Source organism: Salmo salar, chromosome ssa14 (genome assembly GCF_905237065.1).
Source record: "Salmo salar chromosome ssa14, Ssal_v3.1, whole genome shotgun sequence".
Classification (NCBI taxonomy): Eukaryota; Metazoa; Chordata; class Actinopteri; order Salmoniformes; family Salmonidae; genus Salmo; species Salmo salar.
Window position 1 is genome coordinate 97961282 of NC_059455.1, and position 24663 is coordinate 97985944.

At 43.0% G+C, this 24663-nt stretch overlaps 1 protein-coding gene across 1 annotated transcript in view; it reads left to right on the top strand.

The window, feature by feature from the left end:
• The window catches only part of csmd2 (CUB and Sushi multiple domains 2), a 776204-nt gene that overhangs the window by 245367 nt on the left and 506174 nt on the right, over window positions 1-24663 (top strand). The gene's annotated exons all lie outside the window — the stretch shown is intronic.

The following is a 24663-nucleotide window of genomic DNA, read 5'->3' on the forward strand; positions in this document are numbered from 1 at the left end:
ACTGCTGGAGGTCAGGTTGACCCAGTGGGGAGTACCCAGCCCGAGGTGCTTTGATATGGGGGGAGGTATTGGGATAAGGTGGAGTATGGTCCTGGTTGGTTGGTAAACTGCTGGAGGTCAGGTTGACCCAGTGGGGAGTACCCAGCCCGAGGTGCTTCGATATGGGGGGAGGTATTGGGATAAGGTGGAGTATGGTCCTGGTTGGTTGGTAAACTGCTGGAGGTCAGGTTGACCCAGTGGTGAGTTACCCAGCCCGAGGTGCTTCGATATGGGGGGAGGGATTGGGATAAGGTGGAGTATGGTCCTGGTTGGTTGGTAAACTGCTGGAGGTCAGGTTGACCCAGTGGTGAGTTACCCAGCCCGAGGTGCTTCGATATGGGGGGAGGGATTGGGATAAGGTGGAGTATGGTCCTGGTTGGTTGGTAAACTGCTGGAGGTCAGGTTGACCCAGTGGTGAGTTACCCAGCCCGAGGTGCTTTGATGTGGGGGGAGGTATTGGGATAAGGTGGAGTATGGTCCTGGTTGGTTGGTAAACTGCTGGAGGTCAGGTTGACCCAGTGGGGAGTACCCAGCCCGAGCGGGATGTTTTCTGGGGGAGGGGATGGAGAGAGGGTGTGGTATGCTGCTGGTTAAAATATTTACTATGCTATGACCTTTCAGGAAATTGGCTTGTCCTACCTCTGTCTTTATTTGGCTTTTTTTTTATCTTGAATAAGAGATGAGGATGAGCGATTACTAGTGAGCTGACTGGTTTATTGTAACTATAATGCTAGGTTTATCTGATTACTAAAGCAGTTTGTTCCTTGGTTTATTGTAACTATAATGCTACGTGTGTCTGATTACTAAAGCAGCGTCTTCTATTCGGTACATTTTGTTCTCTTGTGAGTGAACAGATGATGCTCTTGTCTCACGGCTCACGAGACGTCTCATTGTCCTACCTGTTGATTTGCTGTTTGGATTAGGATGGAGGGATCTGGTTGGCTACTGAGCTGTGGCTATGTGTGTTGGGGAGTAGCTGTCGGATGAAGATAGCTCTGTTCTGGATGTCATTAACTAATGTGATTCAAGATGATGGCGCCGACAGACGCTGTCGACCCGGTCGCTAGCTTCTACCCAACTTTGCAGATTTTTGTTGTTTTATTAATAATGCTTCCCACAGTTGAGTCAAGTTGGCTCGATGTCCTTTTGATGATGGACCATTCTTGATACACACAGAAAACTGTTGAGGGTGAAAAACTTAGCAGCGTTGCAGTTCTTGACACAAACCGGGCACCTACTACCGTAACCCTGTTTAAAGGCACTTTAATCTTTTGTCTTGCCCATTCACCCTCTGAATGACACACAATCCATGTCTCAATTGTCTCAAGGCTTAAAAATCCTTCTTTAACCTGTCTCCTCCCCTTCATCTACACTGATTGAAGTGGATTTAACAGGTGACATCAATAAGGGATCATAGCTCTCACCTGGATTCACCTGGTCAGTCCATGTCCTGCAAAGAGCAGGTGTTCTTCATGTTTGTTTGTTTTTTACTTGCACTAAATCATGACATGAGGTCTCTGCACCTACACAGTGAAAAGGCAAAGACATTCTGAATTCACTTGCAGTGACTTGGAACAGGGAATGAATTGGACTCACTCTGAACAGACACTTAACTAAGAACTGAGTCACGCATCAAAGCGATGCTCTCATTCTGTCACTCTCACATGGCCATTGATAGAGAATAGCTGTTTCCCAAAACTCCTGAAAAAACCAATACACTGCCTATGTGATGTCATCAGACCTTTGTCCTCTTTTGTGCTGGATGGTGATTGGCTCTAAGTTGCCAGCTCTGTTCCCTCTGAGCTCTCTTCTCAATGAGTTTGCTTCTTTGGTGATTGTTGCCGGGGACGGCCCCTGTGGCATTACGAGAGAGAGAGAGAACGAGAGAGAGAGAGAGAGAAAGAGGGGGAAGAGAGAGACAGAGAGAGAGAAAGAGGGGGAAGAGAGAGAGAGACAGAGACAGAGAGAGACAGAGAGACAGAGAGAGAGACAGAGAGACAGAGAGACAGAGAATATGGCGAGAGGGAAAAGAGAGTGATACATGAGGGAGGAGAGGCGTTTGTCGGCACGCAGTGCGGAACGTATCACACTTGATGCACGTTGCAGGAGACAGGCGACAGGCGACAGGCGACAGGCGACAGGCGAGACAGGCGACACAGGAGACAGGCGAGACAGGTAGCACTGGGGACAGGATTAGCAATAGTTACCTCAGCAACAAAGTCAGAATTATGGCAAAAAACTTCCTATTTCTAAATGTTGTTCTCTTCTTAAAATCATATTTTTAACCCATCCCTAACCTTAATCTTCAACTTAACCACACTGCTAAACGTATGCCTAACCCTAACCTTAAATTAAAACAAAAAAACGAATTAAAAAAAATTACAATATAGCCTTTTTTACTTGTGTTAACTAGTGAGGACCTGGGGACAGGGCTAGAGGGCTTATACTGGGTTGACGTGCCAGTCGGAATAAAGGAAACTCTGAAACGTCTGACTTGCTTCACCTGTTGTAGTGATACACGTGCCACGTTCAACCTGCTAGCAAGTCGAACATTTCTGAGTTTACTAGTTCCGTCAAGCAGGTGACCGCGGAACAGACATCTGGCTGTTAGTGTTTCCGTGTGGCTCAGTTGGTAGAGCATGGTGTTTGCAACGCCAGGGTTGTGGGTTCGATTCCCACGGGGGACCAGTATGGGGGGGAAAAAATGTATGAAATGTATGCATTCACTACTGTAAGTCGCTTTGGATAAGAGTGTCTGCTAAAATGACAAAAATGTAAAAATGTACAAAAAAAAATGTTCCATCCATCCTGACCCAGACAGCTTAGGGTAGCCTAGTGGTTAGAGTGTTGGACTAGTAACTGAAAGGTTGCAAGTTCAAATCCCCGAGCTGACAAGGTACACATCTGTTGTTCTGCCCCTGAACAAGGCAGTTAACCCACTGTTCCTAGGCTGTCATTGAAAATAGGAATTTGTTCTTAACTGACTTGCCTAGTTAAAATAAAGGTTAAATAAAATAAAAATACAGACATTTGTAGATGAACAGGCAGTTTCCAAAGCCACAAGTAAACACCTAGTCATGATGAAGGTGGAACTATAACTCCTGGGGAGTTTTTATGATATTTATCAGGAGAAAGAAATGGATCATTCAATGTAATGTTTTGTCCCAGCTAAGGTGTATTACACCATTACAGGTACCAGGCCTCAAAGAATAAAGACAGTAAGGGGGGTGTAGAGGACTGTCCATGTTAGCCAGAATAGAGACAGTAAGGGGGACTGTCCATGTTAGCCAGAATAGAGACAGTAAGGGGGGACTGTCCATGTTAGCCAGAGTAGAGAGAGTAAGGGAGGACTGTCCATGTTAGCCAGAATAGAGACAGTAAGGGGGGTGTAGGGGACTGTCCATGTTAGCCAGAGTAGAGACAGTAAGGGGGGTGTAGGGGACTGTCCATGTTAGCCAGAGTGGAGACAGTAAGGGAGGACTGTCCATGTTAGCCAGAGTGGAGACAGTAAGGGGGGTGTAGGGGACTGTCCATGTTAGCCAGAGTAGAGACAGTAAGGGGGGTGTAGGGGACTGTCCATGTTAGCCAGAGTGGAGACAGTAAGGGGGGTGTAGAGGACTGTCCATGTTAGCCAGAGTAGAGACAGTAAGGGGGGTGTAGGGGACTGTCCATGTTAGCCAGAGTAGAGACAGTAAGGGGGGTGTAGAGGACTGTCCATGTTAGCCAGAGTAGAGACAGTAAGGGGGACTGTCCATGTTAGCCAGAGTAGAGACAGTAAGGGGGGTGTAGGGGACTGTCCATGTTAGCCAGAGTAGAGACAGTAAGGGGGACTGTCCATGTTAGCCAGAGTAGAGACAGTAAGGGGGGTGTAGGGGACTGTCCATGTTAGCCAGAGTAGAGACAGTAAGGGGGACTGTCCATGTTAGCCAGAATAGAGACAGTAAGGGGGGTGTAGGGGACTGTCCATGTTAGCCAGAGTAGAGACAGTAAGGGGGACTGTCCATGTTAGCCAGAGTAGAGACAGTAAGGGGGGTGTAGAGGACTGTCCATGTTAGCCAGAGTAGAGACAGTAAGGGGGGACTGTCCATGTTAGCCAGAGTAGAGACAGTAATGGATTAACGGCAGAGATATATAGTGAGAACATTAAAGTCAGAGAGAGAGAGAGAGAGAGAGAGACAGGGAGAGAGAGAGAGAGAGAGAGAGAGAGACAGGGAGAGAGAGAGAGAGAGAGAGAGAGAGAGAGAGAGACAGGGAGAGAGAGAGAGAGAGAGACAGGGAGAGAGAGAGAGAGAGAGAGAGAGAGAGAGAGAGAGAGAGAGAGACAGGGAGAGAGAGAGAGAGAGACAGGGAGAGAGAGAGAGAGAGACAGGGAGAGAGAGAGAGAGAGACAGGGAGAGAGAGAGAGAGACAGGGAGAGAGAGAGAGAGAGAGAGAGAGACAGGGAGAGAGAGAGAGAGAGACAGGGAGAGAGAGAGAGAGAGAGAGAGACAGGGAGAGAGAGAGAGAGAGAGAGAGACAGGGAGAGAGAGAGAGAGAGAGAGACAGGGAGAGAGAGAGAGAGAGAGACAGGGAGAGAGAGAGAGAGAGAGAGACAGGGAGAGAGAGAGAGAGAGACAGGGAGAGAGAGAGACAGGGAGAGAGAGAGACAGGGAGAGAGAGAGACAGGGAGAGAGAGAGACACACACACAAACTCTTCCCATACACATTCACACACCTGTTGTCTCTGTGTAGACATGTCCACCAGTGTTTTCCTTTGTGTAGACATACTCCCCACCCTCCCAATGATATCCTCTGTTATGTATTCAGATATACAGTACCAGTCAACAGTTTGGACACACCTACTCATTCCAGGGTTTTTCTATATTTTCACTATTTTCTACATTGTAGAATAATAGTGAAGAATTCAAAACTATGAAATAACACATATGGAATCATGTAGTAACCAACAAAGTGTTAAACAAATCAAAAATATTTGAGATTCTTCAAAGTAGCCACATTTTGCCTTGAAGACAGCTTTGTACACTCTTGGCATTCTCTCAACCAGCTTCATGAGGTAGTCACCTGGAATGCATTTCAATTAACAGGTGTGCCTTGTTCAAAGTTCATTTGTGGAATTTATTTCCTTCTTAATTAATGTGTTTGAGCTAATCAGTTGTGTTGTGACAAGGTAAGGGTGGTATATGGTAGATAGCCCTATTTGGTAAAATACCAAGTCCATATTATGGCAAGACATCATTACTTTAAGACATGAAGGTCAGTCAATATATAAAATGTCAAGAACTTTGAAAGTTTCTTCAGGTGCAGTCGTAAAAACTATCAAGCACTATCATGTAACTGGCTCTCATGAGGATCGCCACAGGAAAGGAAGACCCAGAGTTACCTCTGCTGCAGAGGATAAATTCATTAGAGTTAACTGCATCTCAGATTGCAGCCCAAATAAATGCTTCAGAGTGCAAGTAACAGACACATCTCAACATCAACTTTTCAGAGGAGACTGCGTGAATCCGGCCTTCATGGTCGAGTTTCTGCAAAGAAACCACTATTAAAGGACACCAATAAGAAGAAGAGACTTGCTTGGGCCAAGAAACACAAGCAATGGACATTAGACGGGTGGAAATCTGTCCTTGGTCTGATGAGTCCAAATTTGAAATGTTTGGTTCCAATTGCCATGTCTTTGTGAGACGCAGAGTAGGTGAACGGATGATCTCCAAACACATTATTCCACCATCCCAGTGGCTTTAACCCAAGGGAACACATTATTCCACCATTCCAGTGGCTTTAACCCGAGGGAACACATTATTCCACCATTCCAGTGGCTTTAACCCGAGGGAACACATTATTCCACCATCCCAGTGGCTTTAACCCGAGGGAACACATTATTCCACCATTCCAGTCCCTCTAACCCAAGGGAACACATTATTCGACCATTCCAGTCCCTCTAACCCAAGGGAACACATTATTCGACCATTCCAGTGTTAATATCCACATTGATCCCCCCCACTCTGAGGCAATATAAATAATTCCCAACACTAGCCTGTTAGGGCTAGGGGGCAGTATTTGCACGGCTGGATAAAAAAAATGTACCCGATTTAATCTGGTTACTAATCCTACCCAGTAACTAGAATATGCATATACTTATTATATATGGATAGAAAACACTCTAAAGTTTCTAAAACTGTTTGAATGGTGTCTGTGAGTATAACAGAACTCATTTGGCAGGCAAAACCCTGAGACATTTTCTGACAGGAAGTGGATACCTGATGTGTTGTATTACCTTTAAACCTATCCCATTGAAAAACACAGGGGCTGAGGAATATTTTGGCACTTCCTATTGCTTCCACTAGATGTCACCAGCCTTTACAAAGTGTTTTGAGTCTTCTGGAGGGAGATCTGACCGAACAAGAGCCATGGAACGATGATGGCCCATTAGACACCTGGCGCGCGAGTTCATGTTGGGTACCCTCGTTCCAATACGTTATAAAAGAGTATGCATTCGTCCACCTTGAATATTATTCATGTTCTGGTTAAAAAAGGCCCTAATGATTTATGCTATACAACGTTTGACATGTTTGAACGAACGTAAATATATTTTTTCCCCTCGTTCATGACGAGGTCCGGCTGGCTTAGATCATGTGCTAACAAGACGGAGATTTTTGGACATAAATGATGAGCTTTTTTGAACAAAACTACATTCGTTATGGACCTGTGATACCTGGAAGTGACATCTGATGAAGAAAATCAAAGGTAATGGATTATTTACATAGTATTTTCGATTTTAGATCTCCCCAACATGACGTCTAGTCTGTATCGCAACGCGTATTTTTCTGGGCGCAGTGCTCAGATTATTGCAAAGTGTGATTTCCCAGTAAGGTTATTTTTAAATCTGGCAAGTTGATTGCGTTCAAGAGATGTAAATCTATAATTCTTTAAATGACAATATAATATTTTACCAATGTTTTCTAATTTTAATTATTTAATTTGTGACGCTGACTTGACTGCCGGTTATTGGAGGGAAACGATTTCCTCAACATCAATGCCATAGTAAAACGCTGTTTTTGGATATAAATATGAACTTGATAGAACTAAAAATGCATGCATTGTCTAACATAATGTCCTAGGAGTGTCATCTGATGGAGATTGTAAAAGGTTAGTGCATCATTTTAGCTGGTTTTATGGTTTTGGTGACCCTGTCTTTGAATTGACAAAACATTACACACAACTCTTGTAAATGTACTGTCCTAACATACTCTAAATTTATGCTTTCGCCGTAAAACCTTTTTGAAATCGTAAAACGTGGTTAGATTAAGGAGATGTTTATCTTTCAAAGGGTGTAAAATAGTTGTATGTTTGAAAAATTTAAATTTTGAGATTTATTTGGATTCAAATTTGCCGCTCTTGAAATGCACCTGCTGTTGATGGAGTGCACCACGGGGGGGACGCCTGCGTCCCACCTAGCCCATAGAGGCTAGCCAATTGAGACACATACACACACAAAATCACACACACAAACACACCCACAGAATGTAAATAACGCCCAACGCTAGCCAATATAGTGTCAATGTAAATAACGCCCAACGCTAGCCAATATAGCGTCAATGTAAATAACGCCCAACGCTAGCCAATATAGCGTCAATGTAAATAACGCCCAACGCTAGCCAATATAGCGTCAATGTAAATAACGCCCAACGCTAGCCAATATAGCGTCAATGTAAATAACGCCCAACGCTAGCCAATATAGCGTCAATGTAAATAACGCCCAACGCTAGCCAATATAGCGTCAATGTAAATAACGCCCAACGCTAGCCAATATAGCGTCAATGTAAATAACGCCCAACGCTAGCCAATATAGCGTCAATGTAAATAACGCCCAACGCTAGCCAATATAGCGTCAATGTAAATAACGCCCAACGCTAGCCAATATAGCGTCAATGTAAATAACGCCCAACGCTAGCCAATATAGCGTCGATGTAAATAACGCCCAACGCTAGCCAATATAGCGTCGATGTAAATAACGCCCAACGCTAGCCAATATAGCGTCGAGTGCCAGGTGTGGATTCCTGATTAGCTCTCTTGGCACTAAGTGGACCTCACAGCCATTTGACATGTAATATTGTTTTTGCCGTCTGACTTCTTCCTGTCGCACAGTGGTGGGAACAGCACTGAAGACGCACAGCGGTATCCCTTTGGGGTTTGTGAGGCGTTTAAAGGGATACCGTTTAAAGGGAACGAAAGCTGGAAAAGCTTGGAACTTACTGTATGGTATTTATACGACTGGGTAAGTGGGTTTGACTGTCTGAGTTTTCCTTTGACACGTCGTTCATTCAGTATTTAATAGGTCAGTTGAATGATCGTTACAGCAAATTATTTCATGTTGATTTATAAACATCTAGTATTAAGTGACCTTCAATTGAAGTGTTACTGATACGCTGTTGCAATGATAAACGCTCTTTTAGTTGAGGTATAAGGTTGCTTTGATGACTATGTGGATTCTAATAAATCAACGTATTTGTTAGGGGCTGGTGCATGTTCATTAGAGCAGATCAGGTCATATTGAGTTAGACATAGTAAAACTTTCATCTTGGTGAATTGTTTTATCCTCACCCTTTTCGTCTGATCATTTAGTTGTAAAAACAAATAACAAAGGGAGCCTTGAATAATTAAACGATGAAATAACAGCATCATGTTGAATAAAGCTGTAAGGAATGCATGTGACTGCTGTGCTTTTAGTGTATTTGTTGTGTTGTTCCAAATGGTCAGATTATTTTTTGTTGTTCTAACAGCAGATGCTTGATACACATACTGTAATTAACATGCATCAATCACTCCTCCTACCATCCTTCTCCTCCTCCTTCTCCTCCTCCTCCTCTCTTCCTTCTTCTACTTCTCCTCCTCTTTCGTCTCCTCCTCCTCCTTCTCCTTCTCCTCCTTCTTCTTATTGGTATTATATTACAATTATTCATATTATTATCATTGGTAAGCTTAGTAGCCTTGTATCGGGCTGTAGTCCTAAGAGCTGTAGTCCTAAGAGCTGTAGTCCTAAGAGCTGTAGTCCTAAGAGCTGTAGTCCTAAGAGCTGTAGTCCTAAGAGCTGTAGTCCTAAGAGCTGTAGTCCTAAGAGCTGTAGTCCTAAGAGCTGGACAAGAGTAGTAACCAGTTTAATTCGGGTACGTTTTTTATCCTGCCGTGCAAATACTGCCCCCTAGCCCCAACAGGTTAACCAATTCTGATATGTTGAACGGTGTGGTAGGCGTAGAACTGAATCGTACGGTATTGTACCGCTTGAAAGAGGAATTTAGATAACATTACCATTATATCAGCACGCTTGTCACTCTTGTTCAACAACTATTGAATCGCTTTTGCATGAGCTCCAAAGGGATAACTTGAAATAACATGATATAGGTTAATTAAATAATCAAAAAGGAAATGTGATTATTTATTAGCCAAGTGGTTAGAAGTATTTAGGCCTCAAAATCCTTGTCCGAAGAGATACTGTTACATGTAGGTCTATATTGTTTATGGGTTGAAGATAGAGATATAGAGACTGACTCAGTCTTTTTTCTATAATCAAGACACCTGCTGGTAACTCTTAACTGGTTAGGACAGCTCCTGAGGGTGTCCTGAATATCTGTCGACCAAGGTGGAACTCTTATGACAAAAGAGGCTTCATGCATAGCAAGTTAAGGTATTAAGACTAAACAAGATGCTCTCTGAGGCATACAGCTCAATGGTGGTTAAACAAGGAAACTAGTATGATAATGACATCACTTACTATAATAATGGTCATAAATACAATAAGAAGATGAAGAAAAAGGAGGGTATAGAGCCGCTTGTATATTATGTGTGTCAAACAGGTGCTGTTGAGATGACAATACTGTTGTATTTCTGCCAGTCTGGAACAATGTAAACAACACTAAAGAAAATTATCATTAACACCAGGGAGTCTGTTCTAACGAAAACAAAATTGTGAGGCCTTTGTTATGGCATAGCAACGTTGAATTCAATTGCTTTATCCAACATTATGTGGTTGCATGAGGTTTGGTGCTCATGGAAACAGTAGTCTATTTAACAAACACTCAAACAGGCAACACAAGCAGGATCTGTATTATTTATTTAGATACAGTTGAAGTCGGAAGATTACATACAATTATGTTGATGTCATTAAAACTCGTTTTTTAACCACTCCACAAATGTCTTGTTAACAAACTATAGTTTTGGCATGTCGGTCAGGACATCTACTTTGTGCATGACACAAGTAATTTTTCCATCAATTGTTTACAGACAGATTTCACTTATTATTATTATTATTATTATTATTTATTATTATTATTATTTCACTGCATCACAATTCCAGTGGGTCAGAAGTTTACATACACTAAGTTGACTATGCCTCTAAACAGCTTGGAAAATTCCAGAAAATGATGTCATGGCTTTAGAAGCTTCTGATAGGCTAGTTGACATCATTTGAGTCAATTGGCAGTGTACCTGTGGATGTATTTCAAGGCCTACCTTCACACTCAGTGCCTCTTTGCTTGACATCACGGGAAAATCAAAAGAAATCAGCCAAGACCTCAGAAAAAGAATGGTAGCCCTCCACAAGTCTGGTTCATCCTTGGGAGCAATTTCCAAACGTCTGAATGTACCACGTTCATCTGTACAAACAATAGTATAAACACCATGGGACCACGCAGCCGTCATACCGCTCAGGAAGGAGACGCATTCTGTCTGCTAGAGATGAACGTACTTTGGTGTGAAAAGTTCAAATAAATCCCAGAACAACAACAAAGGACCTTGTGAAGATGCTGGAGGAAACAGGTACAAAAGCATCTATATCCACAGTAAAACAAGTCCTATGTCGACATAACCTGAAAGACTACTCAGCAAGGAGGAAGCCACTGCCCCAAAACCGCCATAAATATGCCAGACTATGGTTTGCAACTGCACATCGGGACAAGGTCGTACTTTTTGGAGAAATGTCCTCCGGTCTGTTGAAACAAAAATAGAACTGTTTGGCCAAAATGACCATCGTTATGTTCGGAGGAAAGAGGGGGAGTCTTTCAAGCCGAAGAACACCATCCCAACCGTGAAGCACGGGGGTGGTAGCATCATGTTGTGGGGGTGCTTTGCTGCAGGAGGGACTGGTGCACTTCACAAAATAGATGGCATCATGAGGTAGGAAAAATGTAGATATATTGAAGCAAAATCTCAAGACATCAGTCATGAAGTTAAAGCTTGGTAGCGAATGGTTCTTCCAAATGGACAATGACCCAAAGCATACTTCCAAAGTTGTGGCAAAATGGCTTAAGGACAACAAAGTCAAGGTATTGGAGTGGCCATCACAAAGCCCTGACCTCAATCCTATAGAAAATTTGTGAGCAGAACTGAAAAGCGTGTGTGAGCAGGGAGGCCTAAAACCTGACTCAGTTACACCAGCTCTGTCAGGAGGAATGGGCCAAAATTCACCCAACTCATTGTGGGAGGCTTGTGGAAGGCTCACCGAAACGTTTGACCCAAGTTAAACAATTTAAATGCAATGTACCAAATAGTAATTGAGTGTATGTAAACTTCTGACCCACTGGGAATGTAATGAAAGAAATAAAAGCTAAAATAAATCATTCTCTCTACTATTATTCTGACATTTCGCTTTCTTAAAATGAAGTGGTGATCCTAACTGACCTAAGACAGGGAATTTTTTACAAGGATTAAATGTCTGAAATTGTGAAACACTGAGTTAAAATGTATTTGTCAAAGGTGAATGTAAACGTCCAACTTCAACTGTATATACAGTACCTACAGAAATCAGACAGATCCTGCTTGTGTTGCTTGTTAAACGTAAATAATGAATATATACATGTTAAACGTAAATCATTCATATATATATATGAATGATTTTCGTTTAATAGTAAAAGGCCATTGATTAAAAACCTAATAAAGTGTTTCCTGTCATTTTAGCAACACACTGTATAAGAAAAGGAGCCAATTCAATGGCTGATGATTACGTTTCAGAACTGTGGACAGCTATATTTTTCAGCATAGGGCTGAGTGACTCATTCCTGGCTTTCGTTCAAAATAGGTTATACTATAATGCAGGGTTAAATAAACACTATTTCTGATTGTCTAACACAGGCAGTCTCTCCTCTAGCTACAGCTCATTCCCGTTTTGATTATTATGTGGATTATAATAAATTGAGATATTTGTGAGGGTTGATGCATTTTTTTCGTGAAGGACAATCACGTCTGTGTACAACTTTAGAGTACTTAAGCCACGAATACATTACAAGTTTGTCCTTTTTTGGCCATTAGGCTTTACAATAGGACTCAACTCTGACTGATCGCAGCATCTATCAGTGGTCTGAACTGTGACACAAATACGTTTTTTCACACTTAGCCCAGCTATTAGACTATCCTTTTGTAAATTAATGGAGGTGTGAATGTTTTCTGTCCCAGAGTCTCTATCCTCTCACACTAGAGTCCTGCATCAGGGCAACAACATCTGCTGATCCCGGAGTTCAGAGAGAACGTGGGTAAATACAACACTGAGAGTCCTGCCTTATGGTTTCAGAGAGAAGCCAGCTGCTAGCCTGCGACTAGGCACAGTGGATGATAGCCTTTTCTTGCACAGCAATTTGAAGAAATCCAATTGATGAATGGACTGTTTTTTAAGTTATTGTTTTAGTAGCTACATTTTACATTTTAGTCATTTAGCAGATGCTCTTATCCAGAGCAACTTACAGTAGTGAATGCATACATTTCACACATTTTTTTCTCTGTACTGGTCCCCCATGGGAATCGAACCCACAACCCTGGCGTTGCAAACACCATGCTCTACCAACTGAGCCACACGGGACCTACAGTGAGGAGTATAGTATCTCTGATCTATGTAGTTTTAGATATAGTATCTCTGGTCTATATGGTAAGAGATATAGTATCTCTGATCTATGTGGTAATATATATAGTATCTCTGATTTATGTGGTAATAGATATAGTATATCTGGTAAGAGATATAGTATCTCTGATCTACAGTGATGGAAAAAAGTATTTGAACCCCTTCTGATTTTGTACGTTTGCCCACAGACAAAGTAATGATCAGTCTATAATTTAATGGTAGATTTATTTGAACAGTGAGAGACAGAATAACAATGAGAAAATCCCGAAAAATGCATGTCAAAAATGTTATAAATTGATTTGCATTTTAATGAGGGAAATAAGTATTTGACCCCTCTGCAAAACATGACTTAGTATTTGATGGCAAAACCCTTGTTGGCAATCACAGAGGTCAGATGTTTCTTGTAGTTGGCCACCAGGTTTGCACAAATCTCAGGAGGGATTTTGTCCCACTCCTCTTTGCAGATCTTCTCCAAGTCATTAAGGTTTTGAGGCTGACGTTTGGCAACTCGAACCTTCAGCTCCCTCCACAGATTTTCTATGGGATTAAGGTCTGGAGACTGGCTAGGCCACTCCAGGACCTTAATGTGCTTCTTCTTGAGCCACTCCTTTGTTGCCTTGGCCGTGTGTTTTGGGTCATTGTCATGCTGGAATACTCATCCTCGACCCATTTTCAATGCCCTGGCTGAGGGAAGGAGGTTCTCACCCAAGATTTGACGGTACATGGCCCCGTCCATCGTCCCTTTGATGCTGTGAAGTTGTCCTGTCCCCTTAGCAGAAAAACACCCCCAAAGCATAATGTTTCCACCTCCATGTTTGACGGTGGGGATGGTGTTCTTGGGGTCATAGGCAGCATTCCTCCTCTAAACACGGCGAGTTGAGTTGATGCCAAAGAGCTCCATTTTGGTCTCATCTGACCACAACACTTTCACCCAGTTGTCCTCTGAATCATTCAGATGTTCATTGGCAAACTTCAGACGGGCATGTGTATGTGCTTTTTTGAGCAGGGGGACCTTGCGGGCGCTGCAGGATTTCAGTCCTTCACGGCGTAGTGTGTTACCAGTTGTTTTCTTGGTGACTATGTGCCCAGCTGCCTTGATATCATTGACAAGATCCTCCCGTGTAGTTCTGGGCTGATTCCTCACCGTTCTCATGATCATTGCAACTCCACGAGGTGAGATCTTGCATGGAGCCCCAGGCCGAGGGAGATTGACAGTTCTTTTGTGTTTCTTCCATTTGCGAATAATCGCACCAACTGTTGTCACCAACTGTTGTCACCTTCTCACCAAGCTGCTTGACGATGGTCTTGTTTTTATTTATTTCGCCTTTATTTAACTTTTTGGGGCTAGGGGGCAGTATTTTCACGGCTGGATAAAAAAACGTACCCGATTTAATCTGGTTACTAATCCTACCCAGTAACTAGAATATGCATATACTTATTATATATGGATAGAAAACACACTAAAGTTTCTAAAACTGTTTGAATGGTGTCTGTGTATAACAGAACTCATTTGGCAGGCAAAACCCTGAGACATTTTCTGACAGGAAGTGGATACCTGATGTGTTGAATTACCTTTAAGCCAATGCCATTGAAACACACAGGGGCTGATTAATGTTTTGGCACTTCCTATTGCTTCCACTAGATGTCACCAGCCTTTACAAAGTGTTTTGAATCTTCTACTATGAGATCTGACCGAACAAGAGCCTTGGAACGGTGATGGCCGATTAGACTCTGGCACGCGAGGTCATGTTGGGTACCCTCGTTCCAAAACGTTTTAAAAGAGAATGCATTCGTCCACCTTGAATATTATTCATGTTCTGGTTAAAAAGGCACTAATGATTTATGCTATACAACGTTTGACATGTTTGAACGAACGTAAATATATTTTTTCCCCCTCGTTCATGAAGTGAAGTCCGGTGGGCTTAGATCATGTGCTAACAAGACGGAGCTTTTTGGACATAAATGATGAGCTTTTTTGAACAAAACTACATTCGTTATGGACCTGGGATTCCTGGAAGTGACATCTGATGAAGAGAATCAAAGGTAATGGATTATTTACATAGTATTTTCGATTTTATCTCTCCAACATGGCCGTTTGTCTGTATCGCAAAGCGTATTTTTCTGGGCGCAGTGCTCAGATTATTGCAAAGTGTGATTTCCCAGTAAGGTTATTTTTAAATCTGGCAAGTCGATTGCGTTCAAGAGATGTAAATCTATAATTCTTTAAATGACAATATAATATTTTACCAATGTTTTCTAATTTTAATTATTTAATTTGTGGTGCTGACTTGACTGCCGGTTATTGGAGGGAAACGATTTCCTGAACATCAACGCCATAGTAAAACGCTGTTTTTGGATATAAATATGAACTTGATAGAACTAAAAATGCATGCATTGTCTAACATAATGTCCTAGGAGTGTCATCTGATGGAGATTGTAAAAGGTTAGTGCATCATTTTAGCTGGTTTTATGGTTTTGGTGACGCCTGTCTTTGAATTGACAAAACATTACACACAGCTATTGTCAATGTACTCTCCTAACTTTATGCTTTCGCCGTAAAACCTTTTTGAAATCGGACAACGTGGTTAGATTAAGGAGATGTTTATCTTTCAAAGGGTGTAAGATAGTTGTATGTTTGAAAAATTTGAATTTTGACATTTATTTGGTTTCAAATTTTCCGCTCTTGATATGCACCTGCTGTTGATAGGGTGCACCACGGGTGGCACGCTAGCGTCCCACATAGCCCCAAGAGGTTTTAACCAGGTATGCAAGTTGAGAACAAGTTCTCATTTACAATTGCGACCTGGCCAAGATAAAGCAAAGCAGTTCGACACATACAACAGAGTTACACGTGGAGTAAAACAAACATACAGTCAATAATACAGTAGAAAAATAAGTCTATACACATTGTGCACAAATGAGGTGAGATAAGGGAGGTAAAGGCAAAAAAGGCCATGGTGGCAAAGTAAATACAATATAGCAAGTAAAACACTGGAATGGTAGATTTGTAGTGGAAGAAAGTGCAAAGTAGAAATAGAAATAATGGGGTGTAAAGGAGCTAAATAAATAAATACAGTAGGGGAAGAGGTAGTTGTTTGGGCTAAATTATAGATGGACTATGTACAGGTGCAGTGATCTGTGAGCTGCTCTGACAGCTGGTGCTTAAAGCTAGTGAGGGAGATAAGTGTTTCCAGTTTCAGAGGTTTTGTAGTTTGTTCCAGTCATTGGCAGCAGAGAACTGGAAGGAGAGATGGCCAAAGGAGGAATTAATTGGCTTTGGGGGTGACCAGAGAGATATACCTGCTGGAGCGCGTGCTACAGGTGAGTGCTGCTATGGTGACCAGTGAGCGGAGATAAGGAGCGACTTTACCTAGCAGGGTCTTGTAGATGACCTGGAGCCAGTGGGTTAGGCGACGAGTATGAAGCGAGGGCCAGCCATTCCAGCCTTGTGTAGGTCTACAATCTTGTACCTGACATCCTTGGAGAACTCTTTGGTCTTGGCCATGGTGGAGAGTTTGGAATCTGATTGATTGATTGCTTCTGTGGACAGGTGTCTTTTATACAGGTAACAAGCTGAGATTAGGAGCACTCCCTTTAAGAGTGTGCTCCTAATCTCAGCTCGTTACCTGTATAAAAGACACCTGGGAGCCAGAAATCTTTCTGATTGAGAGGGGGTGAAATACTTATTTCCCTCATTAAAATGCAAATCAATTTATAACATTTTTGACATGCGTTTTTCTGGATATTTTTGATGTTATTCTGTCTCTCACTGTTCAAATAAACCTTCCATTAAAATTATAGACTGATCATTTCTTTGTCAGTGGGCAAACGTACAAAATCAGCAGGGGATCAAATACTTTTTTCCCTCACTCTAGCTGTAAATTAATTCATGCAGGAAAAGTGGAATAATACCCTTCTGTCTGTAGTCATAAAAACAATTAGGCTAAATAAATTGATGTTATTTTGTTTGGTAACTGATCGGCTCTCAGGAACTCATAGGAGGAGGCTTTTTTCTTCAAAATAATCATTAATTCAAAAGGTTAAACCCAAAGGTTTTAGGCCCGCCAGTATATTCAATTAGATTACCAGGTTAATCTTTCATTATGTTATAATAATTCATGCCTTCTGGGAATGTTCTAAAGTCTAAAAGTTATGGGCGGAGTTAGAAAGTTGACTGTCAGAAGTATTACAATGGAAATTAACTTTTAATGTGTCTGTCTATGTATTTCAAGACATGGCATTTTAGGGTGCAGTGAGATACCCGATGGGTTGGACGACCAACCAATCAACCAATCCTCCATCGGTAACACAATGGAAAGGTCAAATGCTTTATCATCTGAATTTTGAAAGGGCGACGGAAGGAAACAAAATGGTGCAGTTTGAGGCCATGTGGTGGAGAATGATGCAGGCGCTGGAGATGGGGGGTGTGAGCAATGTGGGTCTACCATGTGTGATATAGTTCATGTTTGTGCGATGTTGTCGTTTGTATGTTTTGTATTGTAAATTATAACATTTTACAAACAAACAAAAAATACATAGGAAAAATGACAGCTGACAACATAAATCTGAGTATTCATTATGAATAGGATTTAGTTGATTTAGTTTACATTTTTCATTGTACCCACAATGTCACAAATATACACACACAAACACACACACACACACCGTGAGCAGATTTGCAACGAAGACACAGCGAGTCAGTAAGCAGGTACGAACGTAAAGTGAATACAAGAGTAGCGTATGAACATCAACACAGAAACTGTAACGGTCGTAGGGACCAAGGCGCCGCGGGTTGAGTGCTCATATTTAACTTTTAATGTGAACACTTCATAAACAAAAACAAGAAAACTATAACCGGACGACAACCAGTCTTGCAGGCAACACACACACACACACACACACACACACACACACACACACACACACACACACACACACACACACACACACACACACACACACACACACACACACACACACACACACACACACACACACAGCTATGCAAAGAACAACCTCCCACAAATCCCATGACAAACACATTCCTATTTATAGGACCTTCAATCAGAGGCAACGAAAGACAGCTGCCTCCAATTGAAGGCCCCAACCCCAATTACCTAAACATAGAAATAGAAATGACTAGACAGAACATAGAAATACACTAACATAGAACAATGACAAAAATCCCAGAATACATAAACCAAACACCCCTCTACATACACACCCACCCCAAACCATATAAAACAAATACCCCCTGCCACGTCCTGACCAAACTATAATAACAAATAACCCCTTTACTGGTCAGGACGTGACAAATACTGCCTGATGGGTGATAACAGCAGAGTTACAGGGGGAGTGATGGAGTCCATGTGTGCCTGATGATGAGGCGCAGGTGAGCGTAATAATGGTTGCCAGGACCGGTGGTTAGTAGACCAGCGATGTCGATGGGGGTAGCAGGAGTAGACGTGACAGTCCCCCCCCGAGACGCGGCTCCAGCCGCAGGACGATGCCGGCCACGAGGACGGCCCCCGAAGGCGAGGAGCGGGCCGGTCCGGATGGCAAAGGTGGAAATCTCAGATAATGTTGGGATCTAGAATGACGTCCACCGGAATCCAACACCGCTCCTCTGGACCGTACCCCTTCCAGTCCAGCAGGTACTGGAGCCCCACAATGTCGGGAGTCCAGGAGGGATCTGATAGCATCCCTCGATGTCCATGGGAGGCGGAGGGGTGTCATGGGGGAAGGCATCAGCTAGGGGACCAGGAACCACCGGCCTGAGGAGGGAAACATGAAAAGAGGGTGAGATCCGGTAGTTAGTGGGGGAACTGTAATGGGTAAGTTACCTCATTGATTTTGAATGGCCCCACAAATCAGGGGCTCACCTTCCGACAGGGCAGGCGGAACGGAAAGTTCCTGGTGGAGAGCCAAAAGCGATCACCAGGATGGAACACGGGAGCCTCACTGCGGTGGCGGTCTGCCTGCTCTTTTCTGGCGGCGGACGGTGCGTTGGAGCCTTACGTGGGCAGCATTTTCAAACCTCCTCTGCACGCTGGAACCACTCGTCCACCGCAAGAGCTTCGGGCTGGCGTGGGGCTAGGCCCAGCGGAGCTGTTCGATGGCGGGCCGGTACCAACGGGAGAAGGGTTACGGTACTTGGTGGTGAAGTTGATACACGGACGTAGACCACCCTCCTTCTTGGCCATGAAGAAGAAATCTGCCGACGCAGAGGAGGTGGATGAAACCCTGTTGGAGAGCCTCCTGGATGTACTCCTCCATAGCCTTAGTTTCAGCCACCGATAGGGGGCCGACACAGCTGCACGGAGGCACAGAGTCTGTGAATGGGTCGATGGCACAGTCCCGGGCACGTTGTTGATGGAGACAGTTGATGTGGATCTTGGAAAAAACCTCCCAGAGACCCTGGTAAACCACCGGGATGTCGGCCTGGAGGGCAACCACAGGACTCTCAAACAACATGGAACCACAGGATAAGGGATAGCAAGTCTTCCGATATCCGGGTGCCCAGGCAGTAATCTCCATCCTCGACCAGGAGATGGTGGGGTCGTGCGTTGGAGTCACAGGAGGCCATGGAGGACTTTGTGCCCCGATGATGAGAAAGGGAAGTCTTTCTTAGTGCAGGGGTTCCATGCTGATGGTGAGTGGTGCTGTGATGTATTTGATTGCCCTAGATCCCAGTGGTTGATTATCCAAAGCTTGAACCGGAAACAGAAAATGTATGAGGTGATGTTCAGAGAGGAGGTGAGAGCTTGGTCAATAAAATTCCCCGCGGCATCGGAGTCCACTAGAGCTGTAGATACCACAGATGAGGGACAGCCAGCTAGTGAAATCGGTACTAAAAAAGGGTTTGGCGGAAAGTGATGATGGAATACTCACGCCTACCCCAGGAGATGGATGATCACAGGGCCGTCCCTCTGCTCGGGTTGGGACATAGCGGAAATTGTTGAAACTGGTGCCTCTCCTGACCATAATAGGGACAGAGCCCCAGCTGTCTCTGACCTCGTCGCTCAGCTGCAGGGAGGCGTATGGCTCTTACCTCAGGGGTTCCGGCTCTGAATCAGAACAGTAAATGATGGAGGGAGAGAGGTGATGGGGGTACCAACGCTCCGGAAGAAGTTTATCCAGACCGATGGCCATCGCGATGACTGCGTACAAGGAGAGGTTGTCGTATCGGCATGCCAACTCCGTCTGGACCTCTTCGCACACAATCCTCCTCTGAATAAGGCGCGGAGTGCCAGGCTCATTCCACTGTACGGAAGGTGAGGGCATACTCCTGCCGTAGTGGATGGTCGAAGTCTCCTCTGAAAACAGGCATATACAGTTGAAGTCGGAAGTTTACACACCTTAGCCAAATACATTTAAACACAGTTTTTCACAATTCCTGTCATTTAATCCTAGTAAAAATGCCCTGTCTTAAGTCAGTTGGGATCACCACTTTATTTTGAGAATGTGAAATGTCAGAATAATAGTAGAGATAATGATTTACTTCAGCTTTTATTTAATTCATCACATTCCCAGTGGTTTAGAATTGTACATGCACTCAATTAGTATTTGGTAGGAATGCCTTTAAATTGTTTAACTTGGGTCAAACGTTTCAGGTAGCCTTCCACAAGCTTCCCACAATAAGTTGGGTGAATTTTGGCCCATTCCTCCTGACAGAGCTGGTGTAACTGAGTCAGGTTTGTAGGCCTCCTTGCTCGCACGCTCTTTTTTAGTTCAGGGCTTTGTGATGGCCACTCCAATACCTTGACTTTGTTGTCCTTAAGCCATTTTGCCAAAACTTTGGAAGTATTCTTGGGGTCATTGTCCCTTTGGATGACCCATTCGCGACCAAGCTTTAATTTCTGGACTGATGTCTTGAGATGTTGCTTCAATATATCCACATCATTTTTCTTCCTCATGAAGCCATCTATTTTGTGAAGTGCACCAGTCCCTCCTGCAGCAAAGCACCCCCACAGCATGATGCTGCAACCCCTGTGCTTCACGATTGGGATGGTGTTCTTCGGCTTGCAAGCCTCCCCCTTTTTCCTCCAAACATAATGATGATAATTATAACCAAACAGTTGTATTTTTGTTTCATCAGACCAGAGGACATTTCTCCAAAAAGTATGATCTTTGTCCCCATGTGCATTTGCAAATCGTAGTCTGACTTGTTTATAGCGTTTTTGGAGCAGTGGCTTCTTCCTTGCTGAGCGGCCTTTCAGGTTACATCGATATAGGACTCGTTTTACTGTGGATATAGATACTTTTGTACCTGTTTCCTCCAGCATCTTCACAAGGTCCTTTGCTGTTGTTCTGGGATTCATTTGCACTTTTCACACCAAAGTACGTTCATCTCTAGGAGACATAACGAGTCTCCTTCCTGAGCGGCATGACGGCTGTGTGGTCCCATGGTGTTTATACTTGCGTACTATTGTTTGTACAGATGAACGTGGTACATTCAGGCGTTGGAAATTGCTCCCAAGGATGAACGAGACTTGTGGAGGTCTACAAAAAATTCTGATGTCCTGGTTGATTTTTTTTAATTTTTCCATGATGTCAAGCAAAGAGGCACTGAGTTTGAAGGTAGGCCTTGAAATACATCCAAAGGTACACTTCCAATTGACTCAAATTATGTCAATTAGCCTATCAGAAGCTTCTAAACCATGACATTATTTTCTGTAATTTTCCAAGCTGTTTAAAAGTCACAGTCAACTTAGTGTATGTAAACATCTGACCCACTGGAATTGTTATACGGTGAATTATAAGTGAAATAATCTGTCTGTAAAGAATTGTTGGGAAAATTACTTGTGTCATGCACAAAGTAGATGTCCCAACCGACTTGTCAAAACTATAGTTTTTTAACAAGAAATGTGTGGAGTGGTAAACTTCCAACTTCGACTGTATAGAACTACTGTAGCTATGGTCCTATCTCATGATTCATATATAGTCATAGATTTAGTCCATCAGAAAATATTTATCTTTTGTTTTGTCTTCTCTCAGTGTCACATACAGAGCAAAGCTCTGATATAGCTCTCTCTCACTCTCTTTCTTTCTCCCTTTCTCTCTCTTTCTCCCTCTCTGTCTCCCTCTCTTTCTCCCTCTCTCTCTCTTTCTTTCTCCCCCTCTCTCTCTCTCTCTCTCTCTCTCTCTTTCTTTCTCCCCCTCTCTCTCTCTCCCTGTCTCCCTCTCTCTTTCTTTCTCCCCCTCTATCTCTGTCTCTCTCTCTTTCTCCCTCTCTCTCTGTCTCCCTCTCTTTCTCTCCCTCTCTCTCTGTCTCTCTCTCTCTCTGTCTCCCTCCCTTTCTCTCTCTCCCGTTTCCTCTCTCTCTTTCTCCTCCATTTAAACCTGACCCCCTGGCGTAAGGCCTTGTCATGTCCAGGTGTTAGTGTATACTTGTATACACCCTGCAGTGCAGATAGACCTCTATTCCTGTTCCCCTTGGGAGAGGCAGGTGGGAGTAGAGCAGAGTACAGCACACTGGGTGTATTGATTTCCTGTTTGCTCATACCTTAGAGAGAGAGAGAGAGACAGACAGACAGACAGACAGACAGACAGACAGACAGACAGACAGACAGACAGACAGACAGACAGACAGACAGACAGACAGACAGACAGACAGACAGACAGACAGAGTCACAGAGAGACGAGGAGTTTAGGAGAAACTTGGAAGACCAGGGCGTACCTGTGAGAGAGAAACGTGTAATGCCAGTGGGTTGAGGATAGCAGCCATTGTTTTCTCCTTTAATTTCTCTTTTTTATAACATATTAGTATTTGACCCAAATTTTGTTCATTGACTTTCAAAGGGGAAACTCAAAGGTAATGAAGAGATACAAACTCCATTGATGTCCCACTTTTACATTTGAACACGTGTAGCACACAGCCAATGCATTGAGGGAATGCTGCCAGTCACGTGCTTCCTCATGTACTTTGTCACATATAAAAATCTGACAGTGTGTGTGTGTGTGTGTGTGTGTGTGTGTGTGTGTGTGTGTGTGTGTGTGTGTGTGTGTGTGTGTGTGTGTGTGTGTGTGTGTGTGTGTATTCCCCTATAGAGACACTGGCTCTCTGCTTACTGCTGTGGAATGTTGGAGGAAACGGTGGCAAGTGTGCATATTACATGTTGTGTGGGTGTACGTGTGAGTGTGCATGCGTAGCGACGCATTTCTCAAAGACTGTACTGTGGCGTTAAATAAGCATTTTACTGTGGAGGTTTACCCATAATTCATAGAGGCTTTGGTAGGCTCTTGTCACTGTGTTTTCTCTCTCTCTCAACTTAATATATTTTACTTTTTATTTTGTTTAACCTTTATTTAACTAGGTAAGTCAGTTAACCTCCCTGGGCAAACATCCCACCCTAGTCAACAGCCAGTGGAATCGCGTGGCACGAAATACAAATACCTCAAAAATGCTATAACTTCAATTTCTCAAACATATTACTATTTTACACCATTTTAAAGACAAGACTCTCGTTAATCTAACCACACTGTCCGATTTCAAAAAGGCTTTACAGCGAAAGCAAAACATTAGATTATGTCAGCAGAGTACCCAGCCAGAAATAATCACACAGCCATTTTCAATGACATCCTACCCCGGGCCAAACCTGAATGACGCTGGGCCAATTGTGCGCCACCCTTTTGGACTCCCAATCACGGCCGGATGTGATGCAGCATAGATAGCAACTTAATATAGAGGAGGAAAACGTTATTATAGTAGAGCAACAGCAGGTACATTTGAGGGAAATACAAGCTTTGACAACGACTTTTGATTCAAACACATTAGTGTCTTTCGACCTGAAATGATTGAAATGGCTACCCAGACTTTATGCTTTTCACCCCCTACCTACATTACCTCAATCAATCATCAAACCAAACCTACATGTAGGTATTACCTCAATCAATCAATCAATCAATCAATCAATCAATCAATCATCAATCCAAACCTACATGTACGTATTACCTCAATCAATCAATCATCGAACCAAACCTACATGTAGGTATTACCTCAATCAATCAATCAATCAATCATCAATCCAAACCTACATGTACATATTACCTCAATCAATCATCGAACCAAACCTACATGTTCGTATTACCTCAATCAATCGATCACCACAACGACCTCGTACCCCAGTACACTTACTCAGTACCGGTCTCCTTCTATATAGCCTGTATACAGCCTCGTTATTGTTATTTTATTGTTATTTTATTGTGTTACTATTTCATTTTTATCTGCTTGTTCATTTTCTTTCTTTTTAACTGCGCTGTTGGTTAAGGGCTCATAAGCAAACATTTCACGGTAAAGTCTACACTTGTTGTATTCGGCGCATGTGGACAAATAACATTTGATTTGATTTGAGGGTAATCAATTATCATGAAAACTGCCTGCAAAATGGATGCCGCCATCCAAATCATATACCATAACGAACACAACCGTTGAGTCAACAGTGTAGAGTGAATCAGGGTTGAATGTGTCACCGGTTGTCGTAGGGTGTAGATCAAAACGCAGCGGGAAAATGTATACTAATCTTCTTTTTATTTGTGAAGAAGGAAAAAACACAAACAATGTATACCAAAAACAAACGAACTAGACAGTCTCGTCGGGCATACAGCAAAACAAGAAACAATCTCCCACAATTCCCATGACAAACACACTCCTAAATATAGGACCTTCAATCAGAGGCAACGATAGACAGCTGCCTCCAATTGAAGGCCCCAATCCCCATTACCAAAACATAGAAATACAA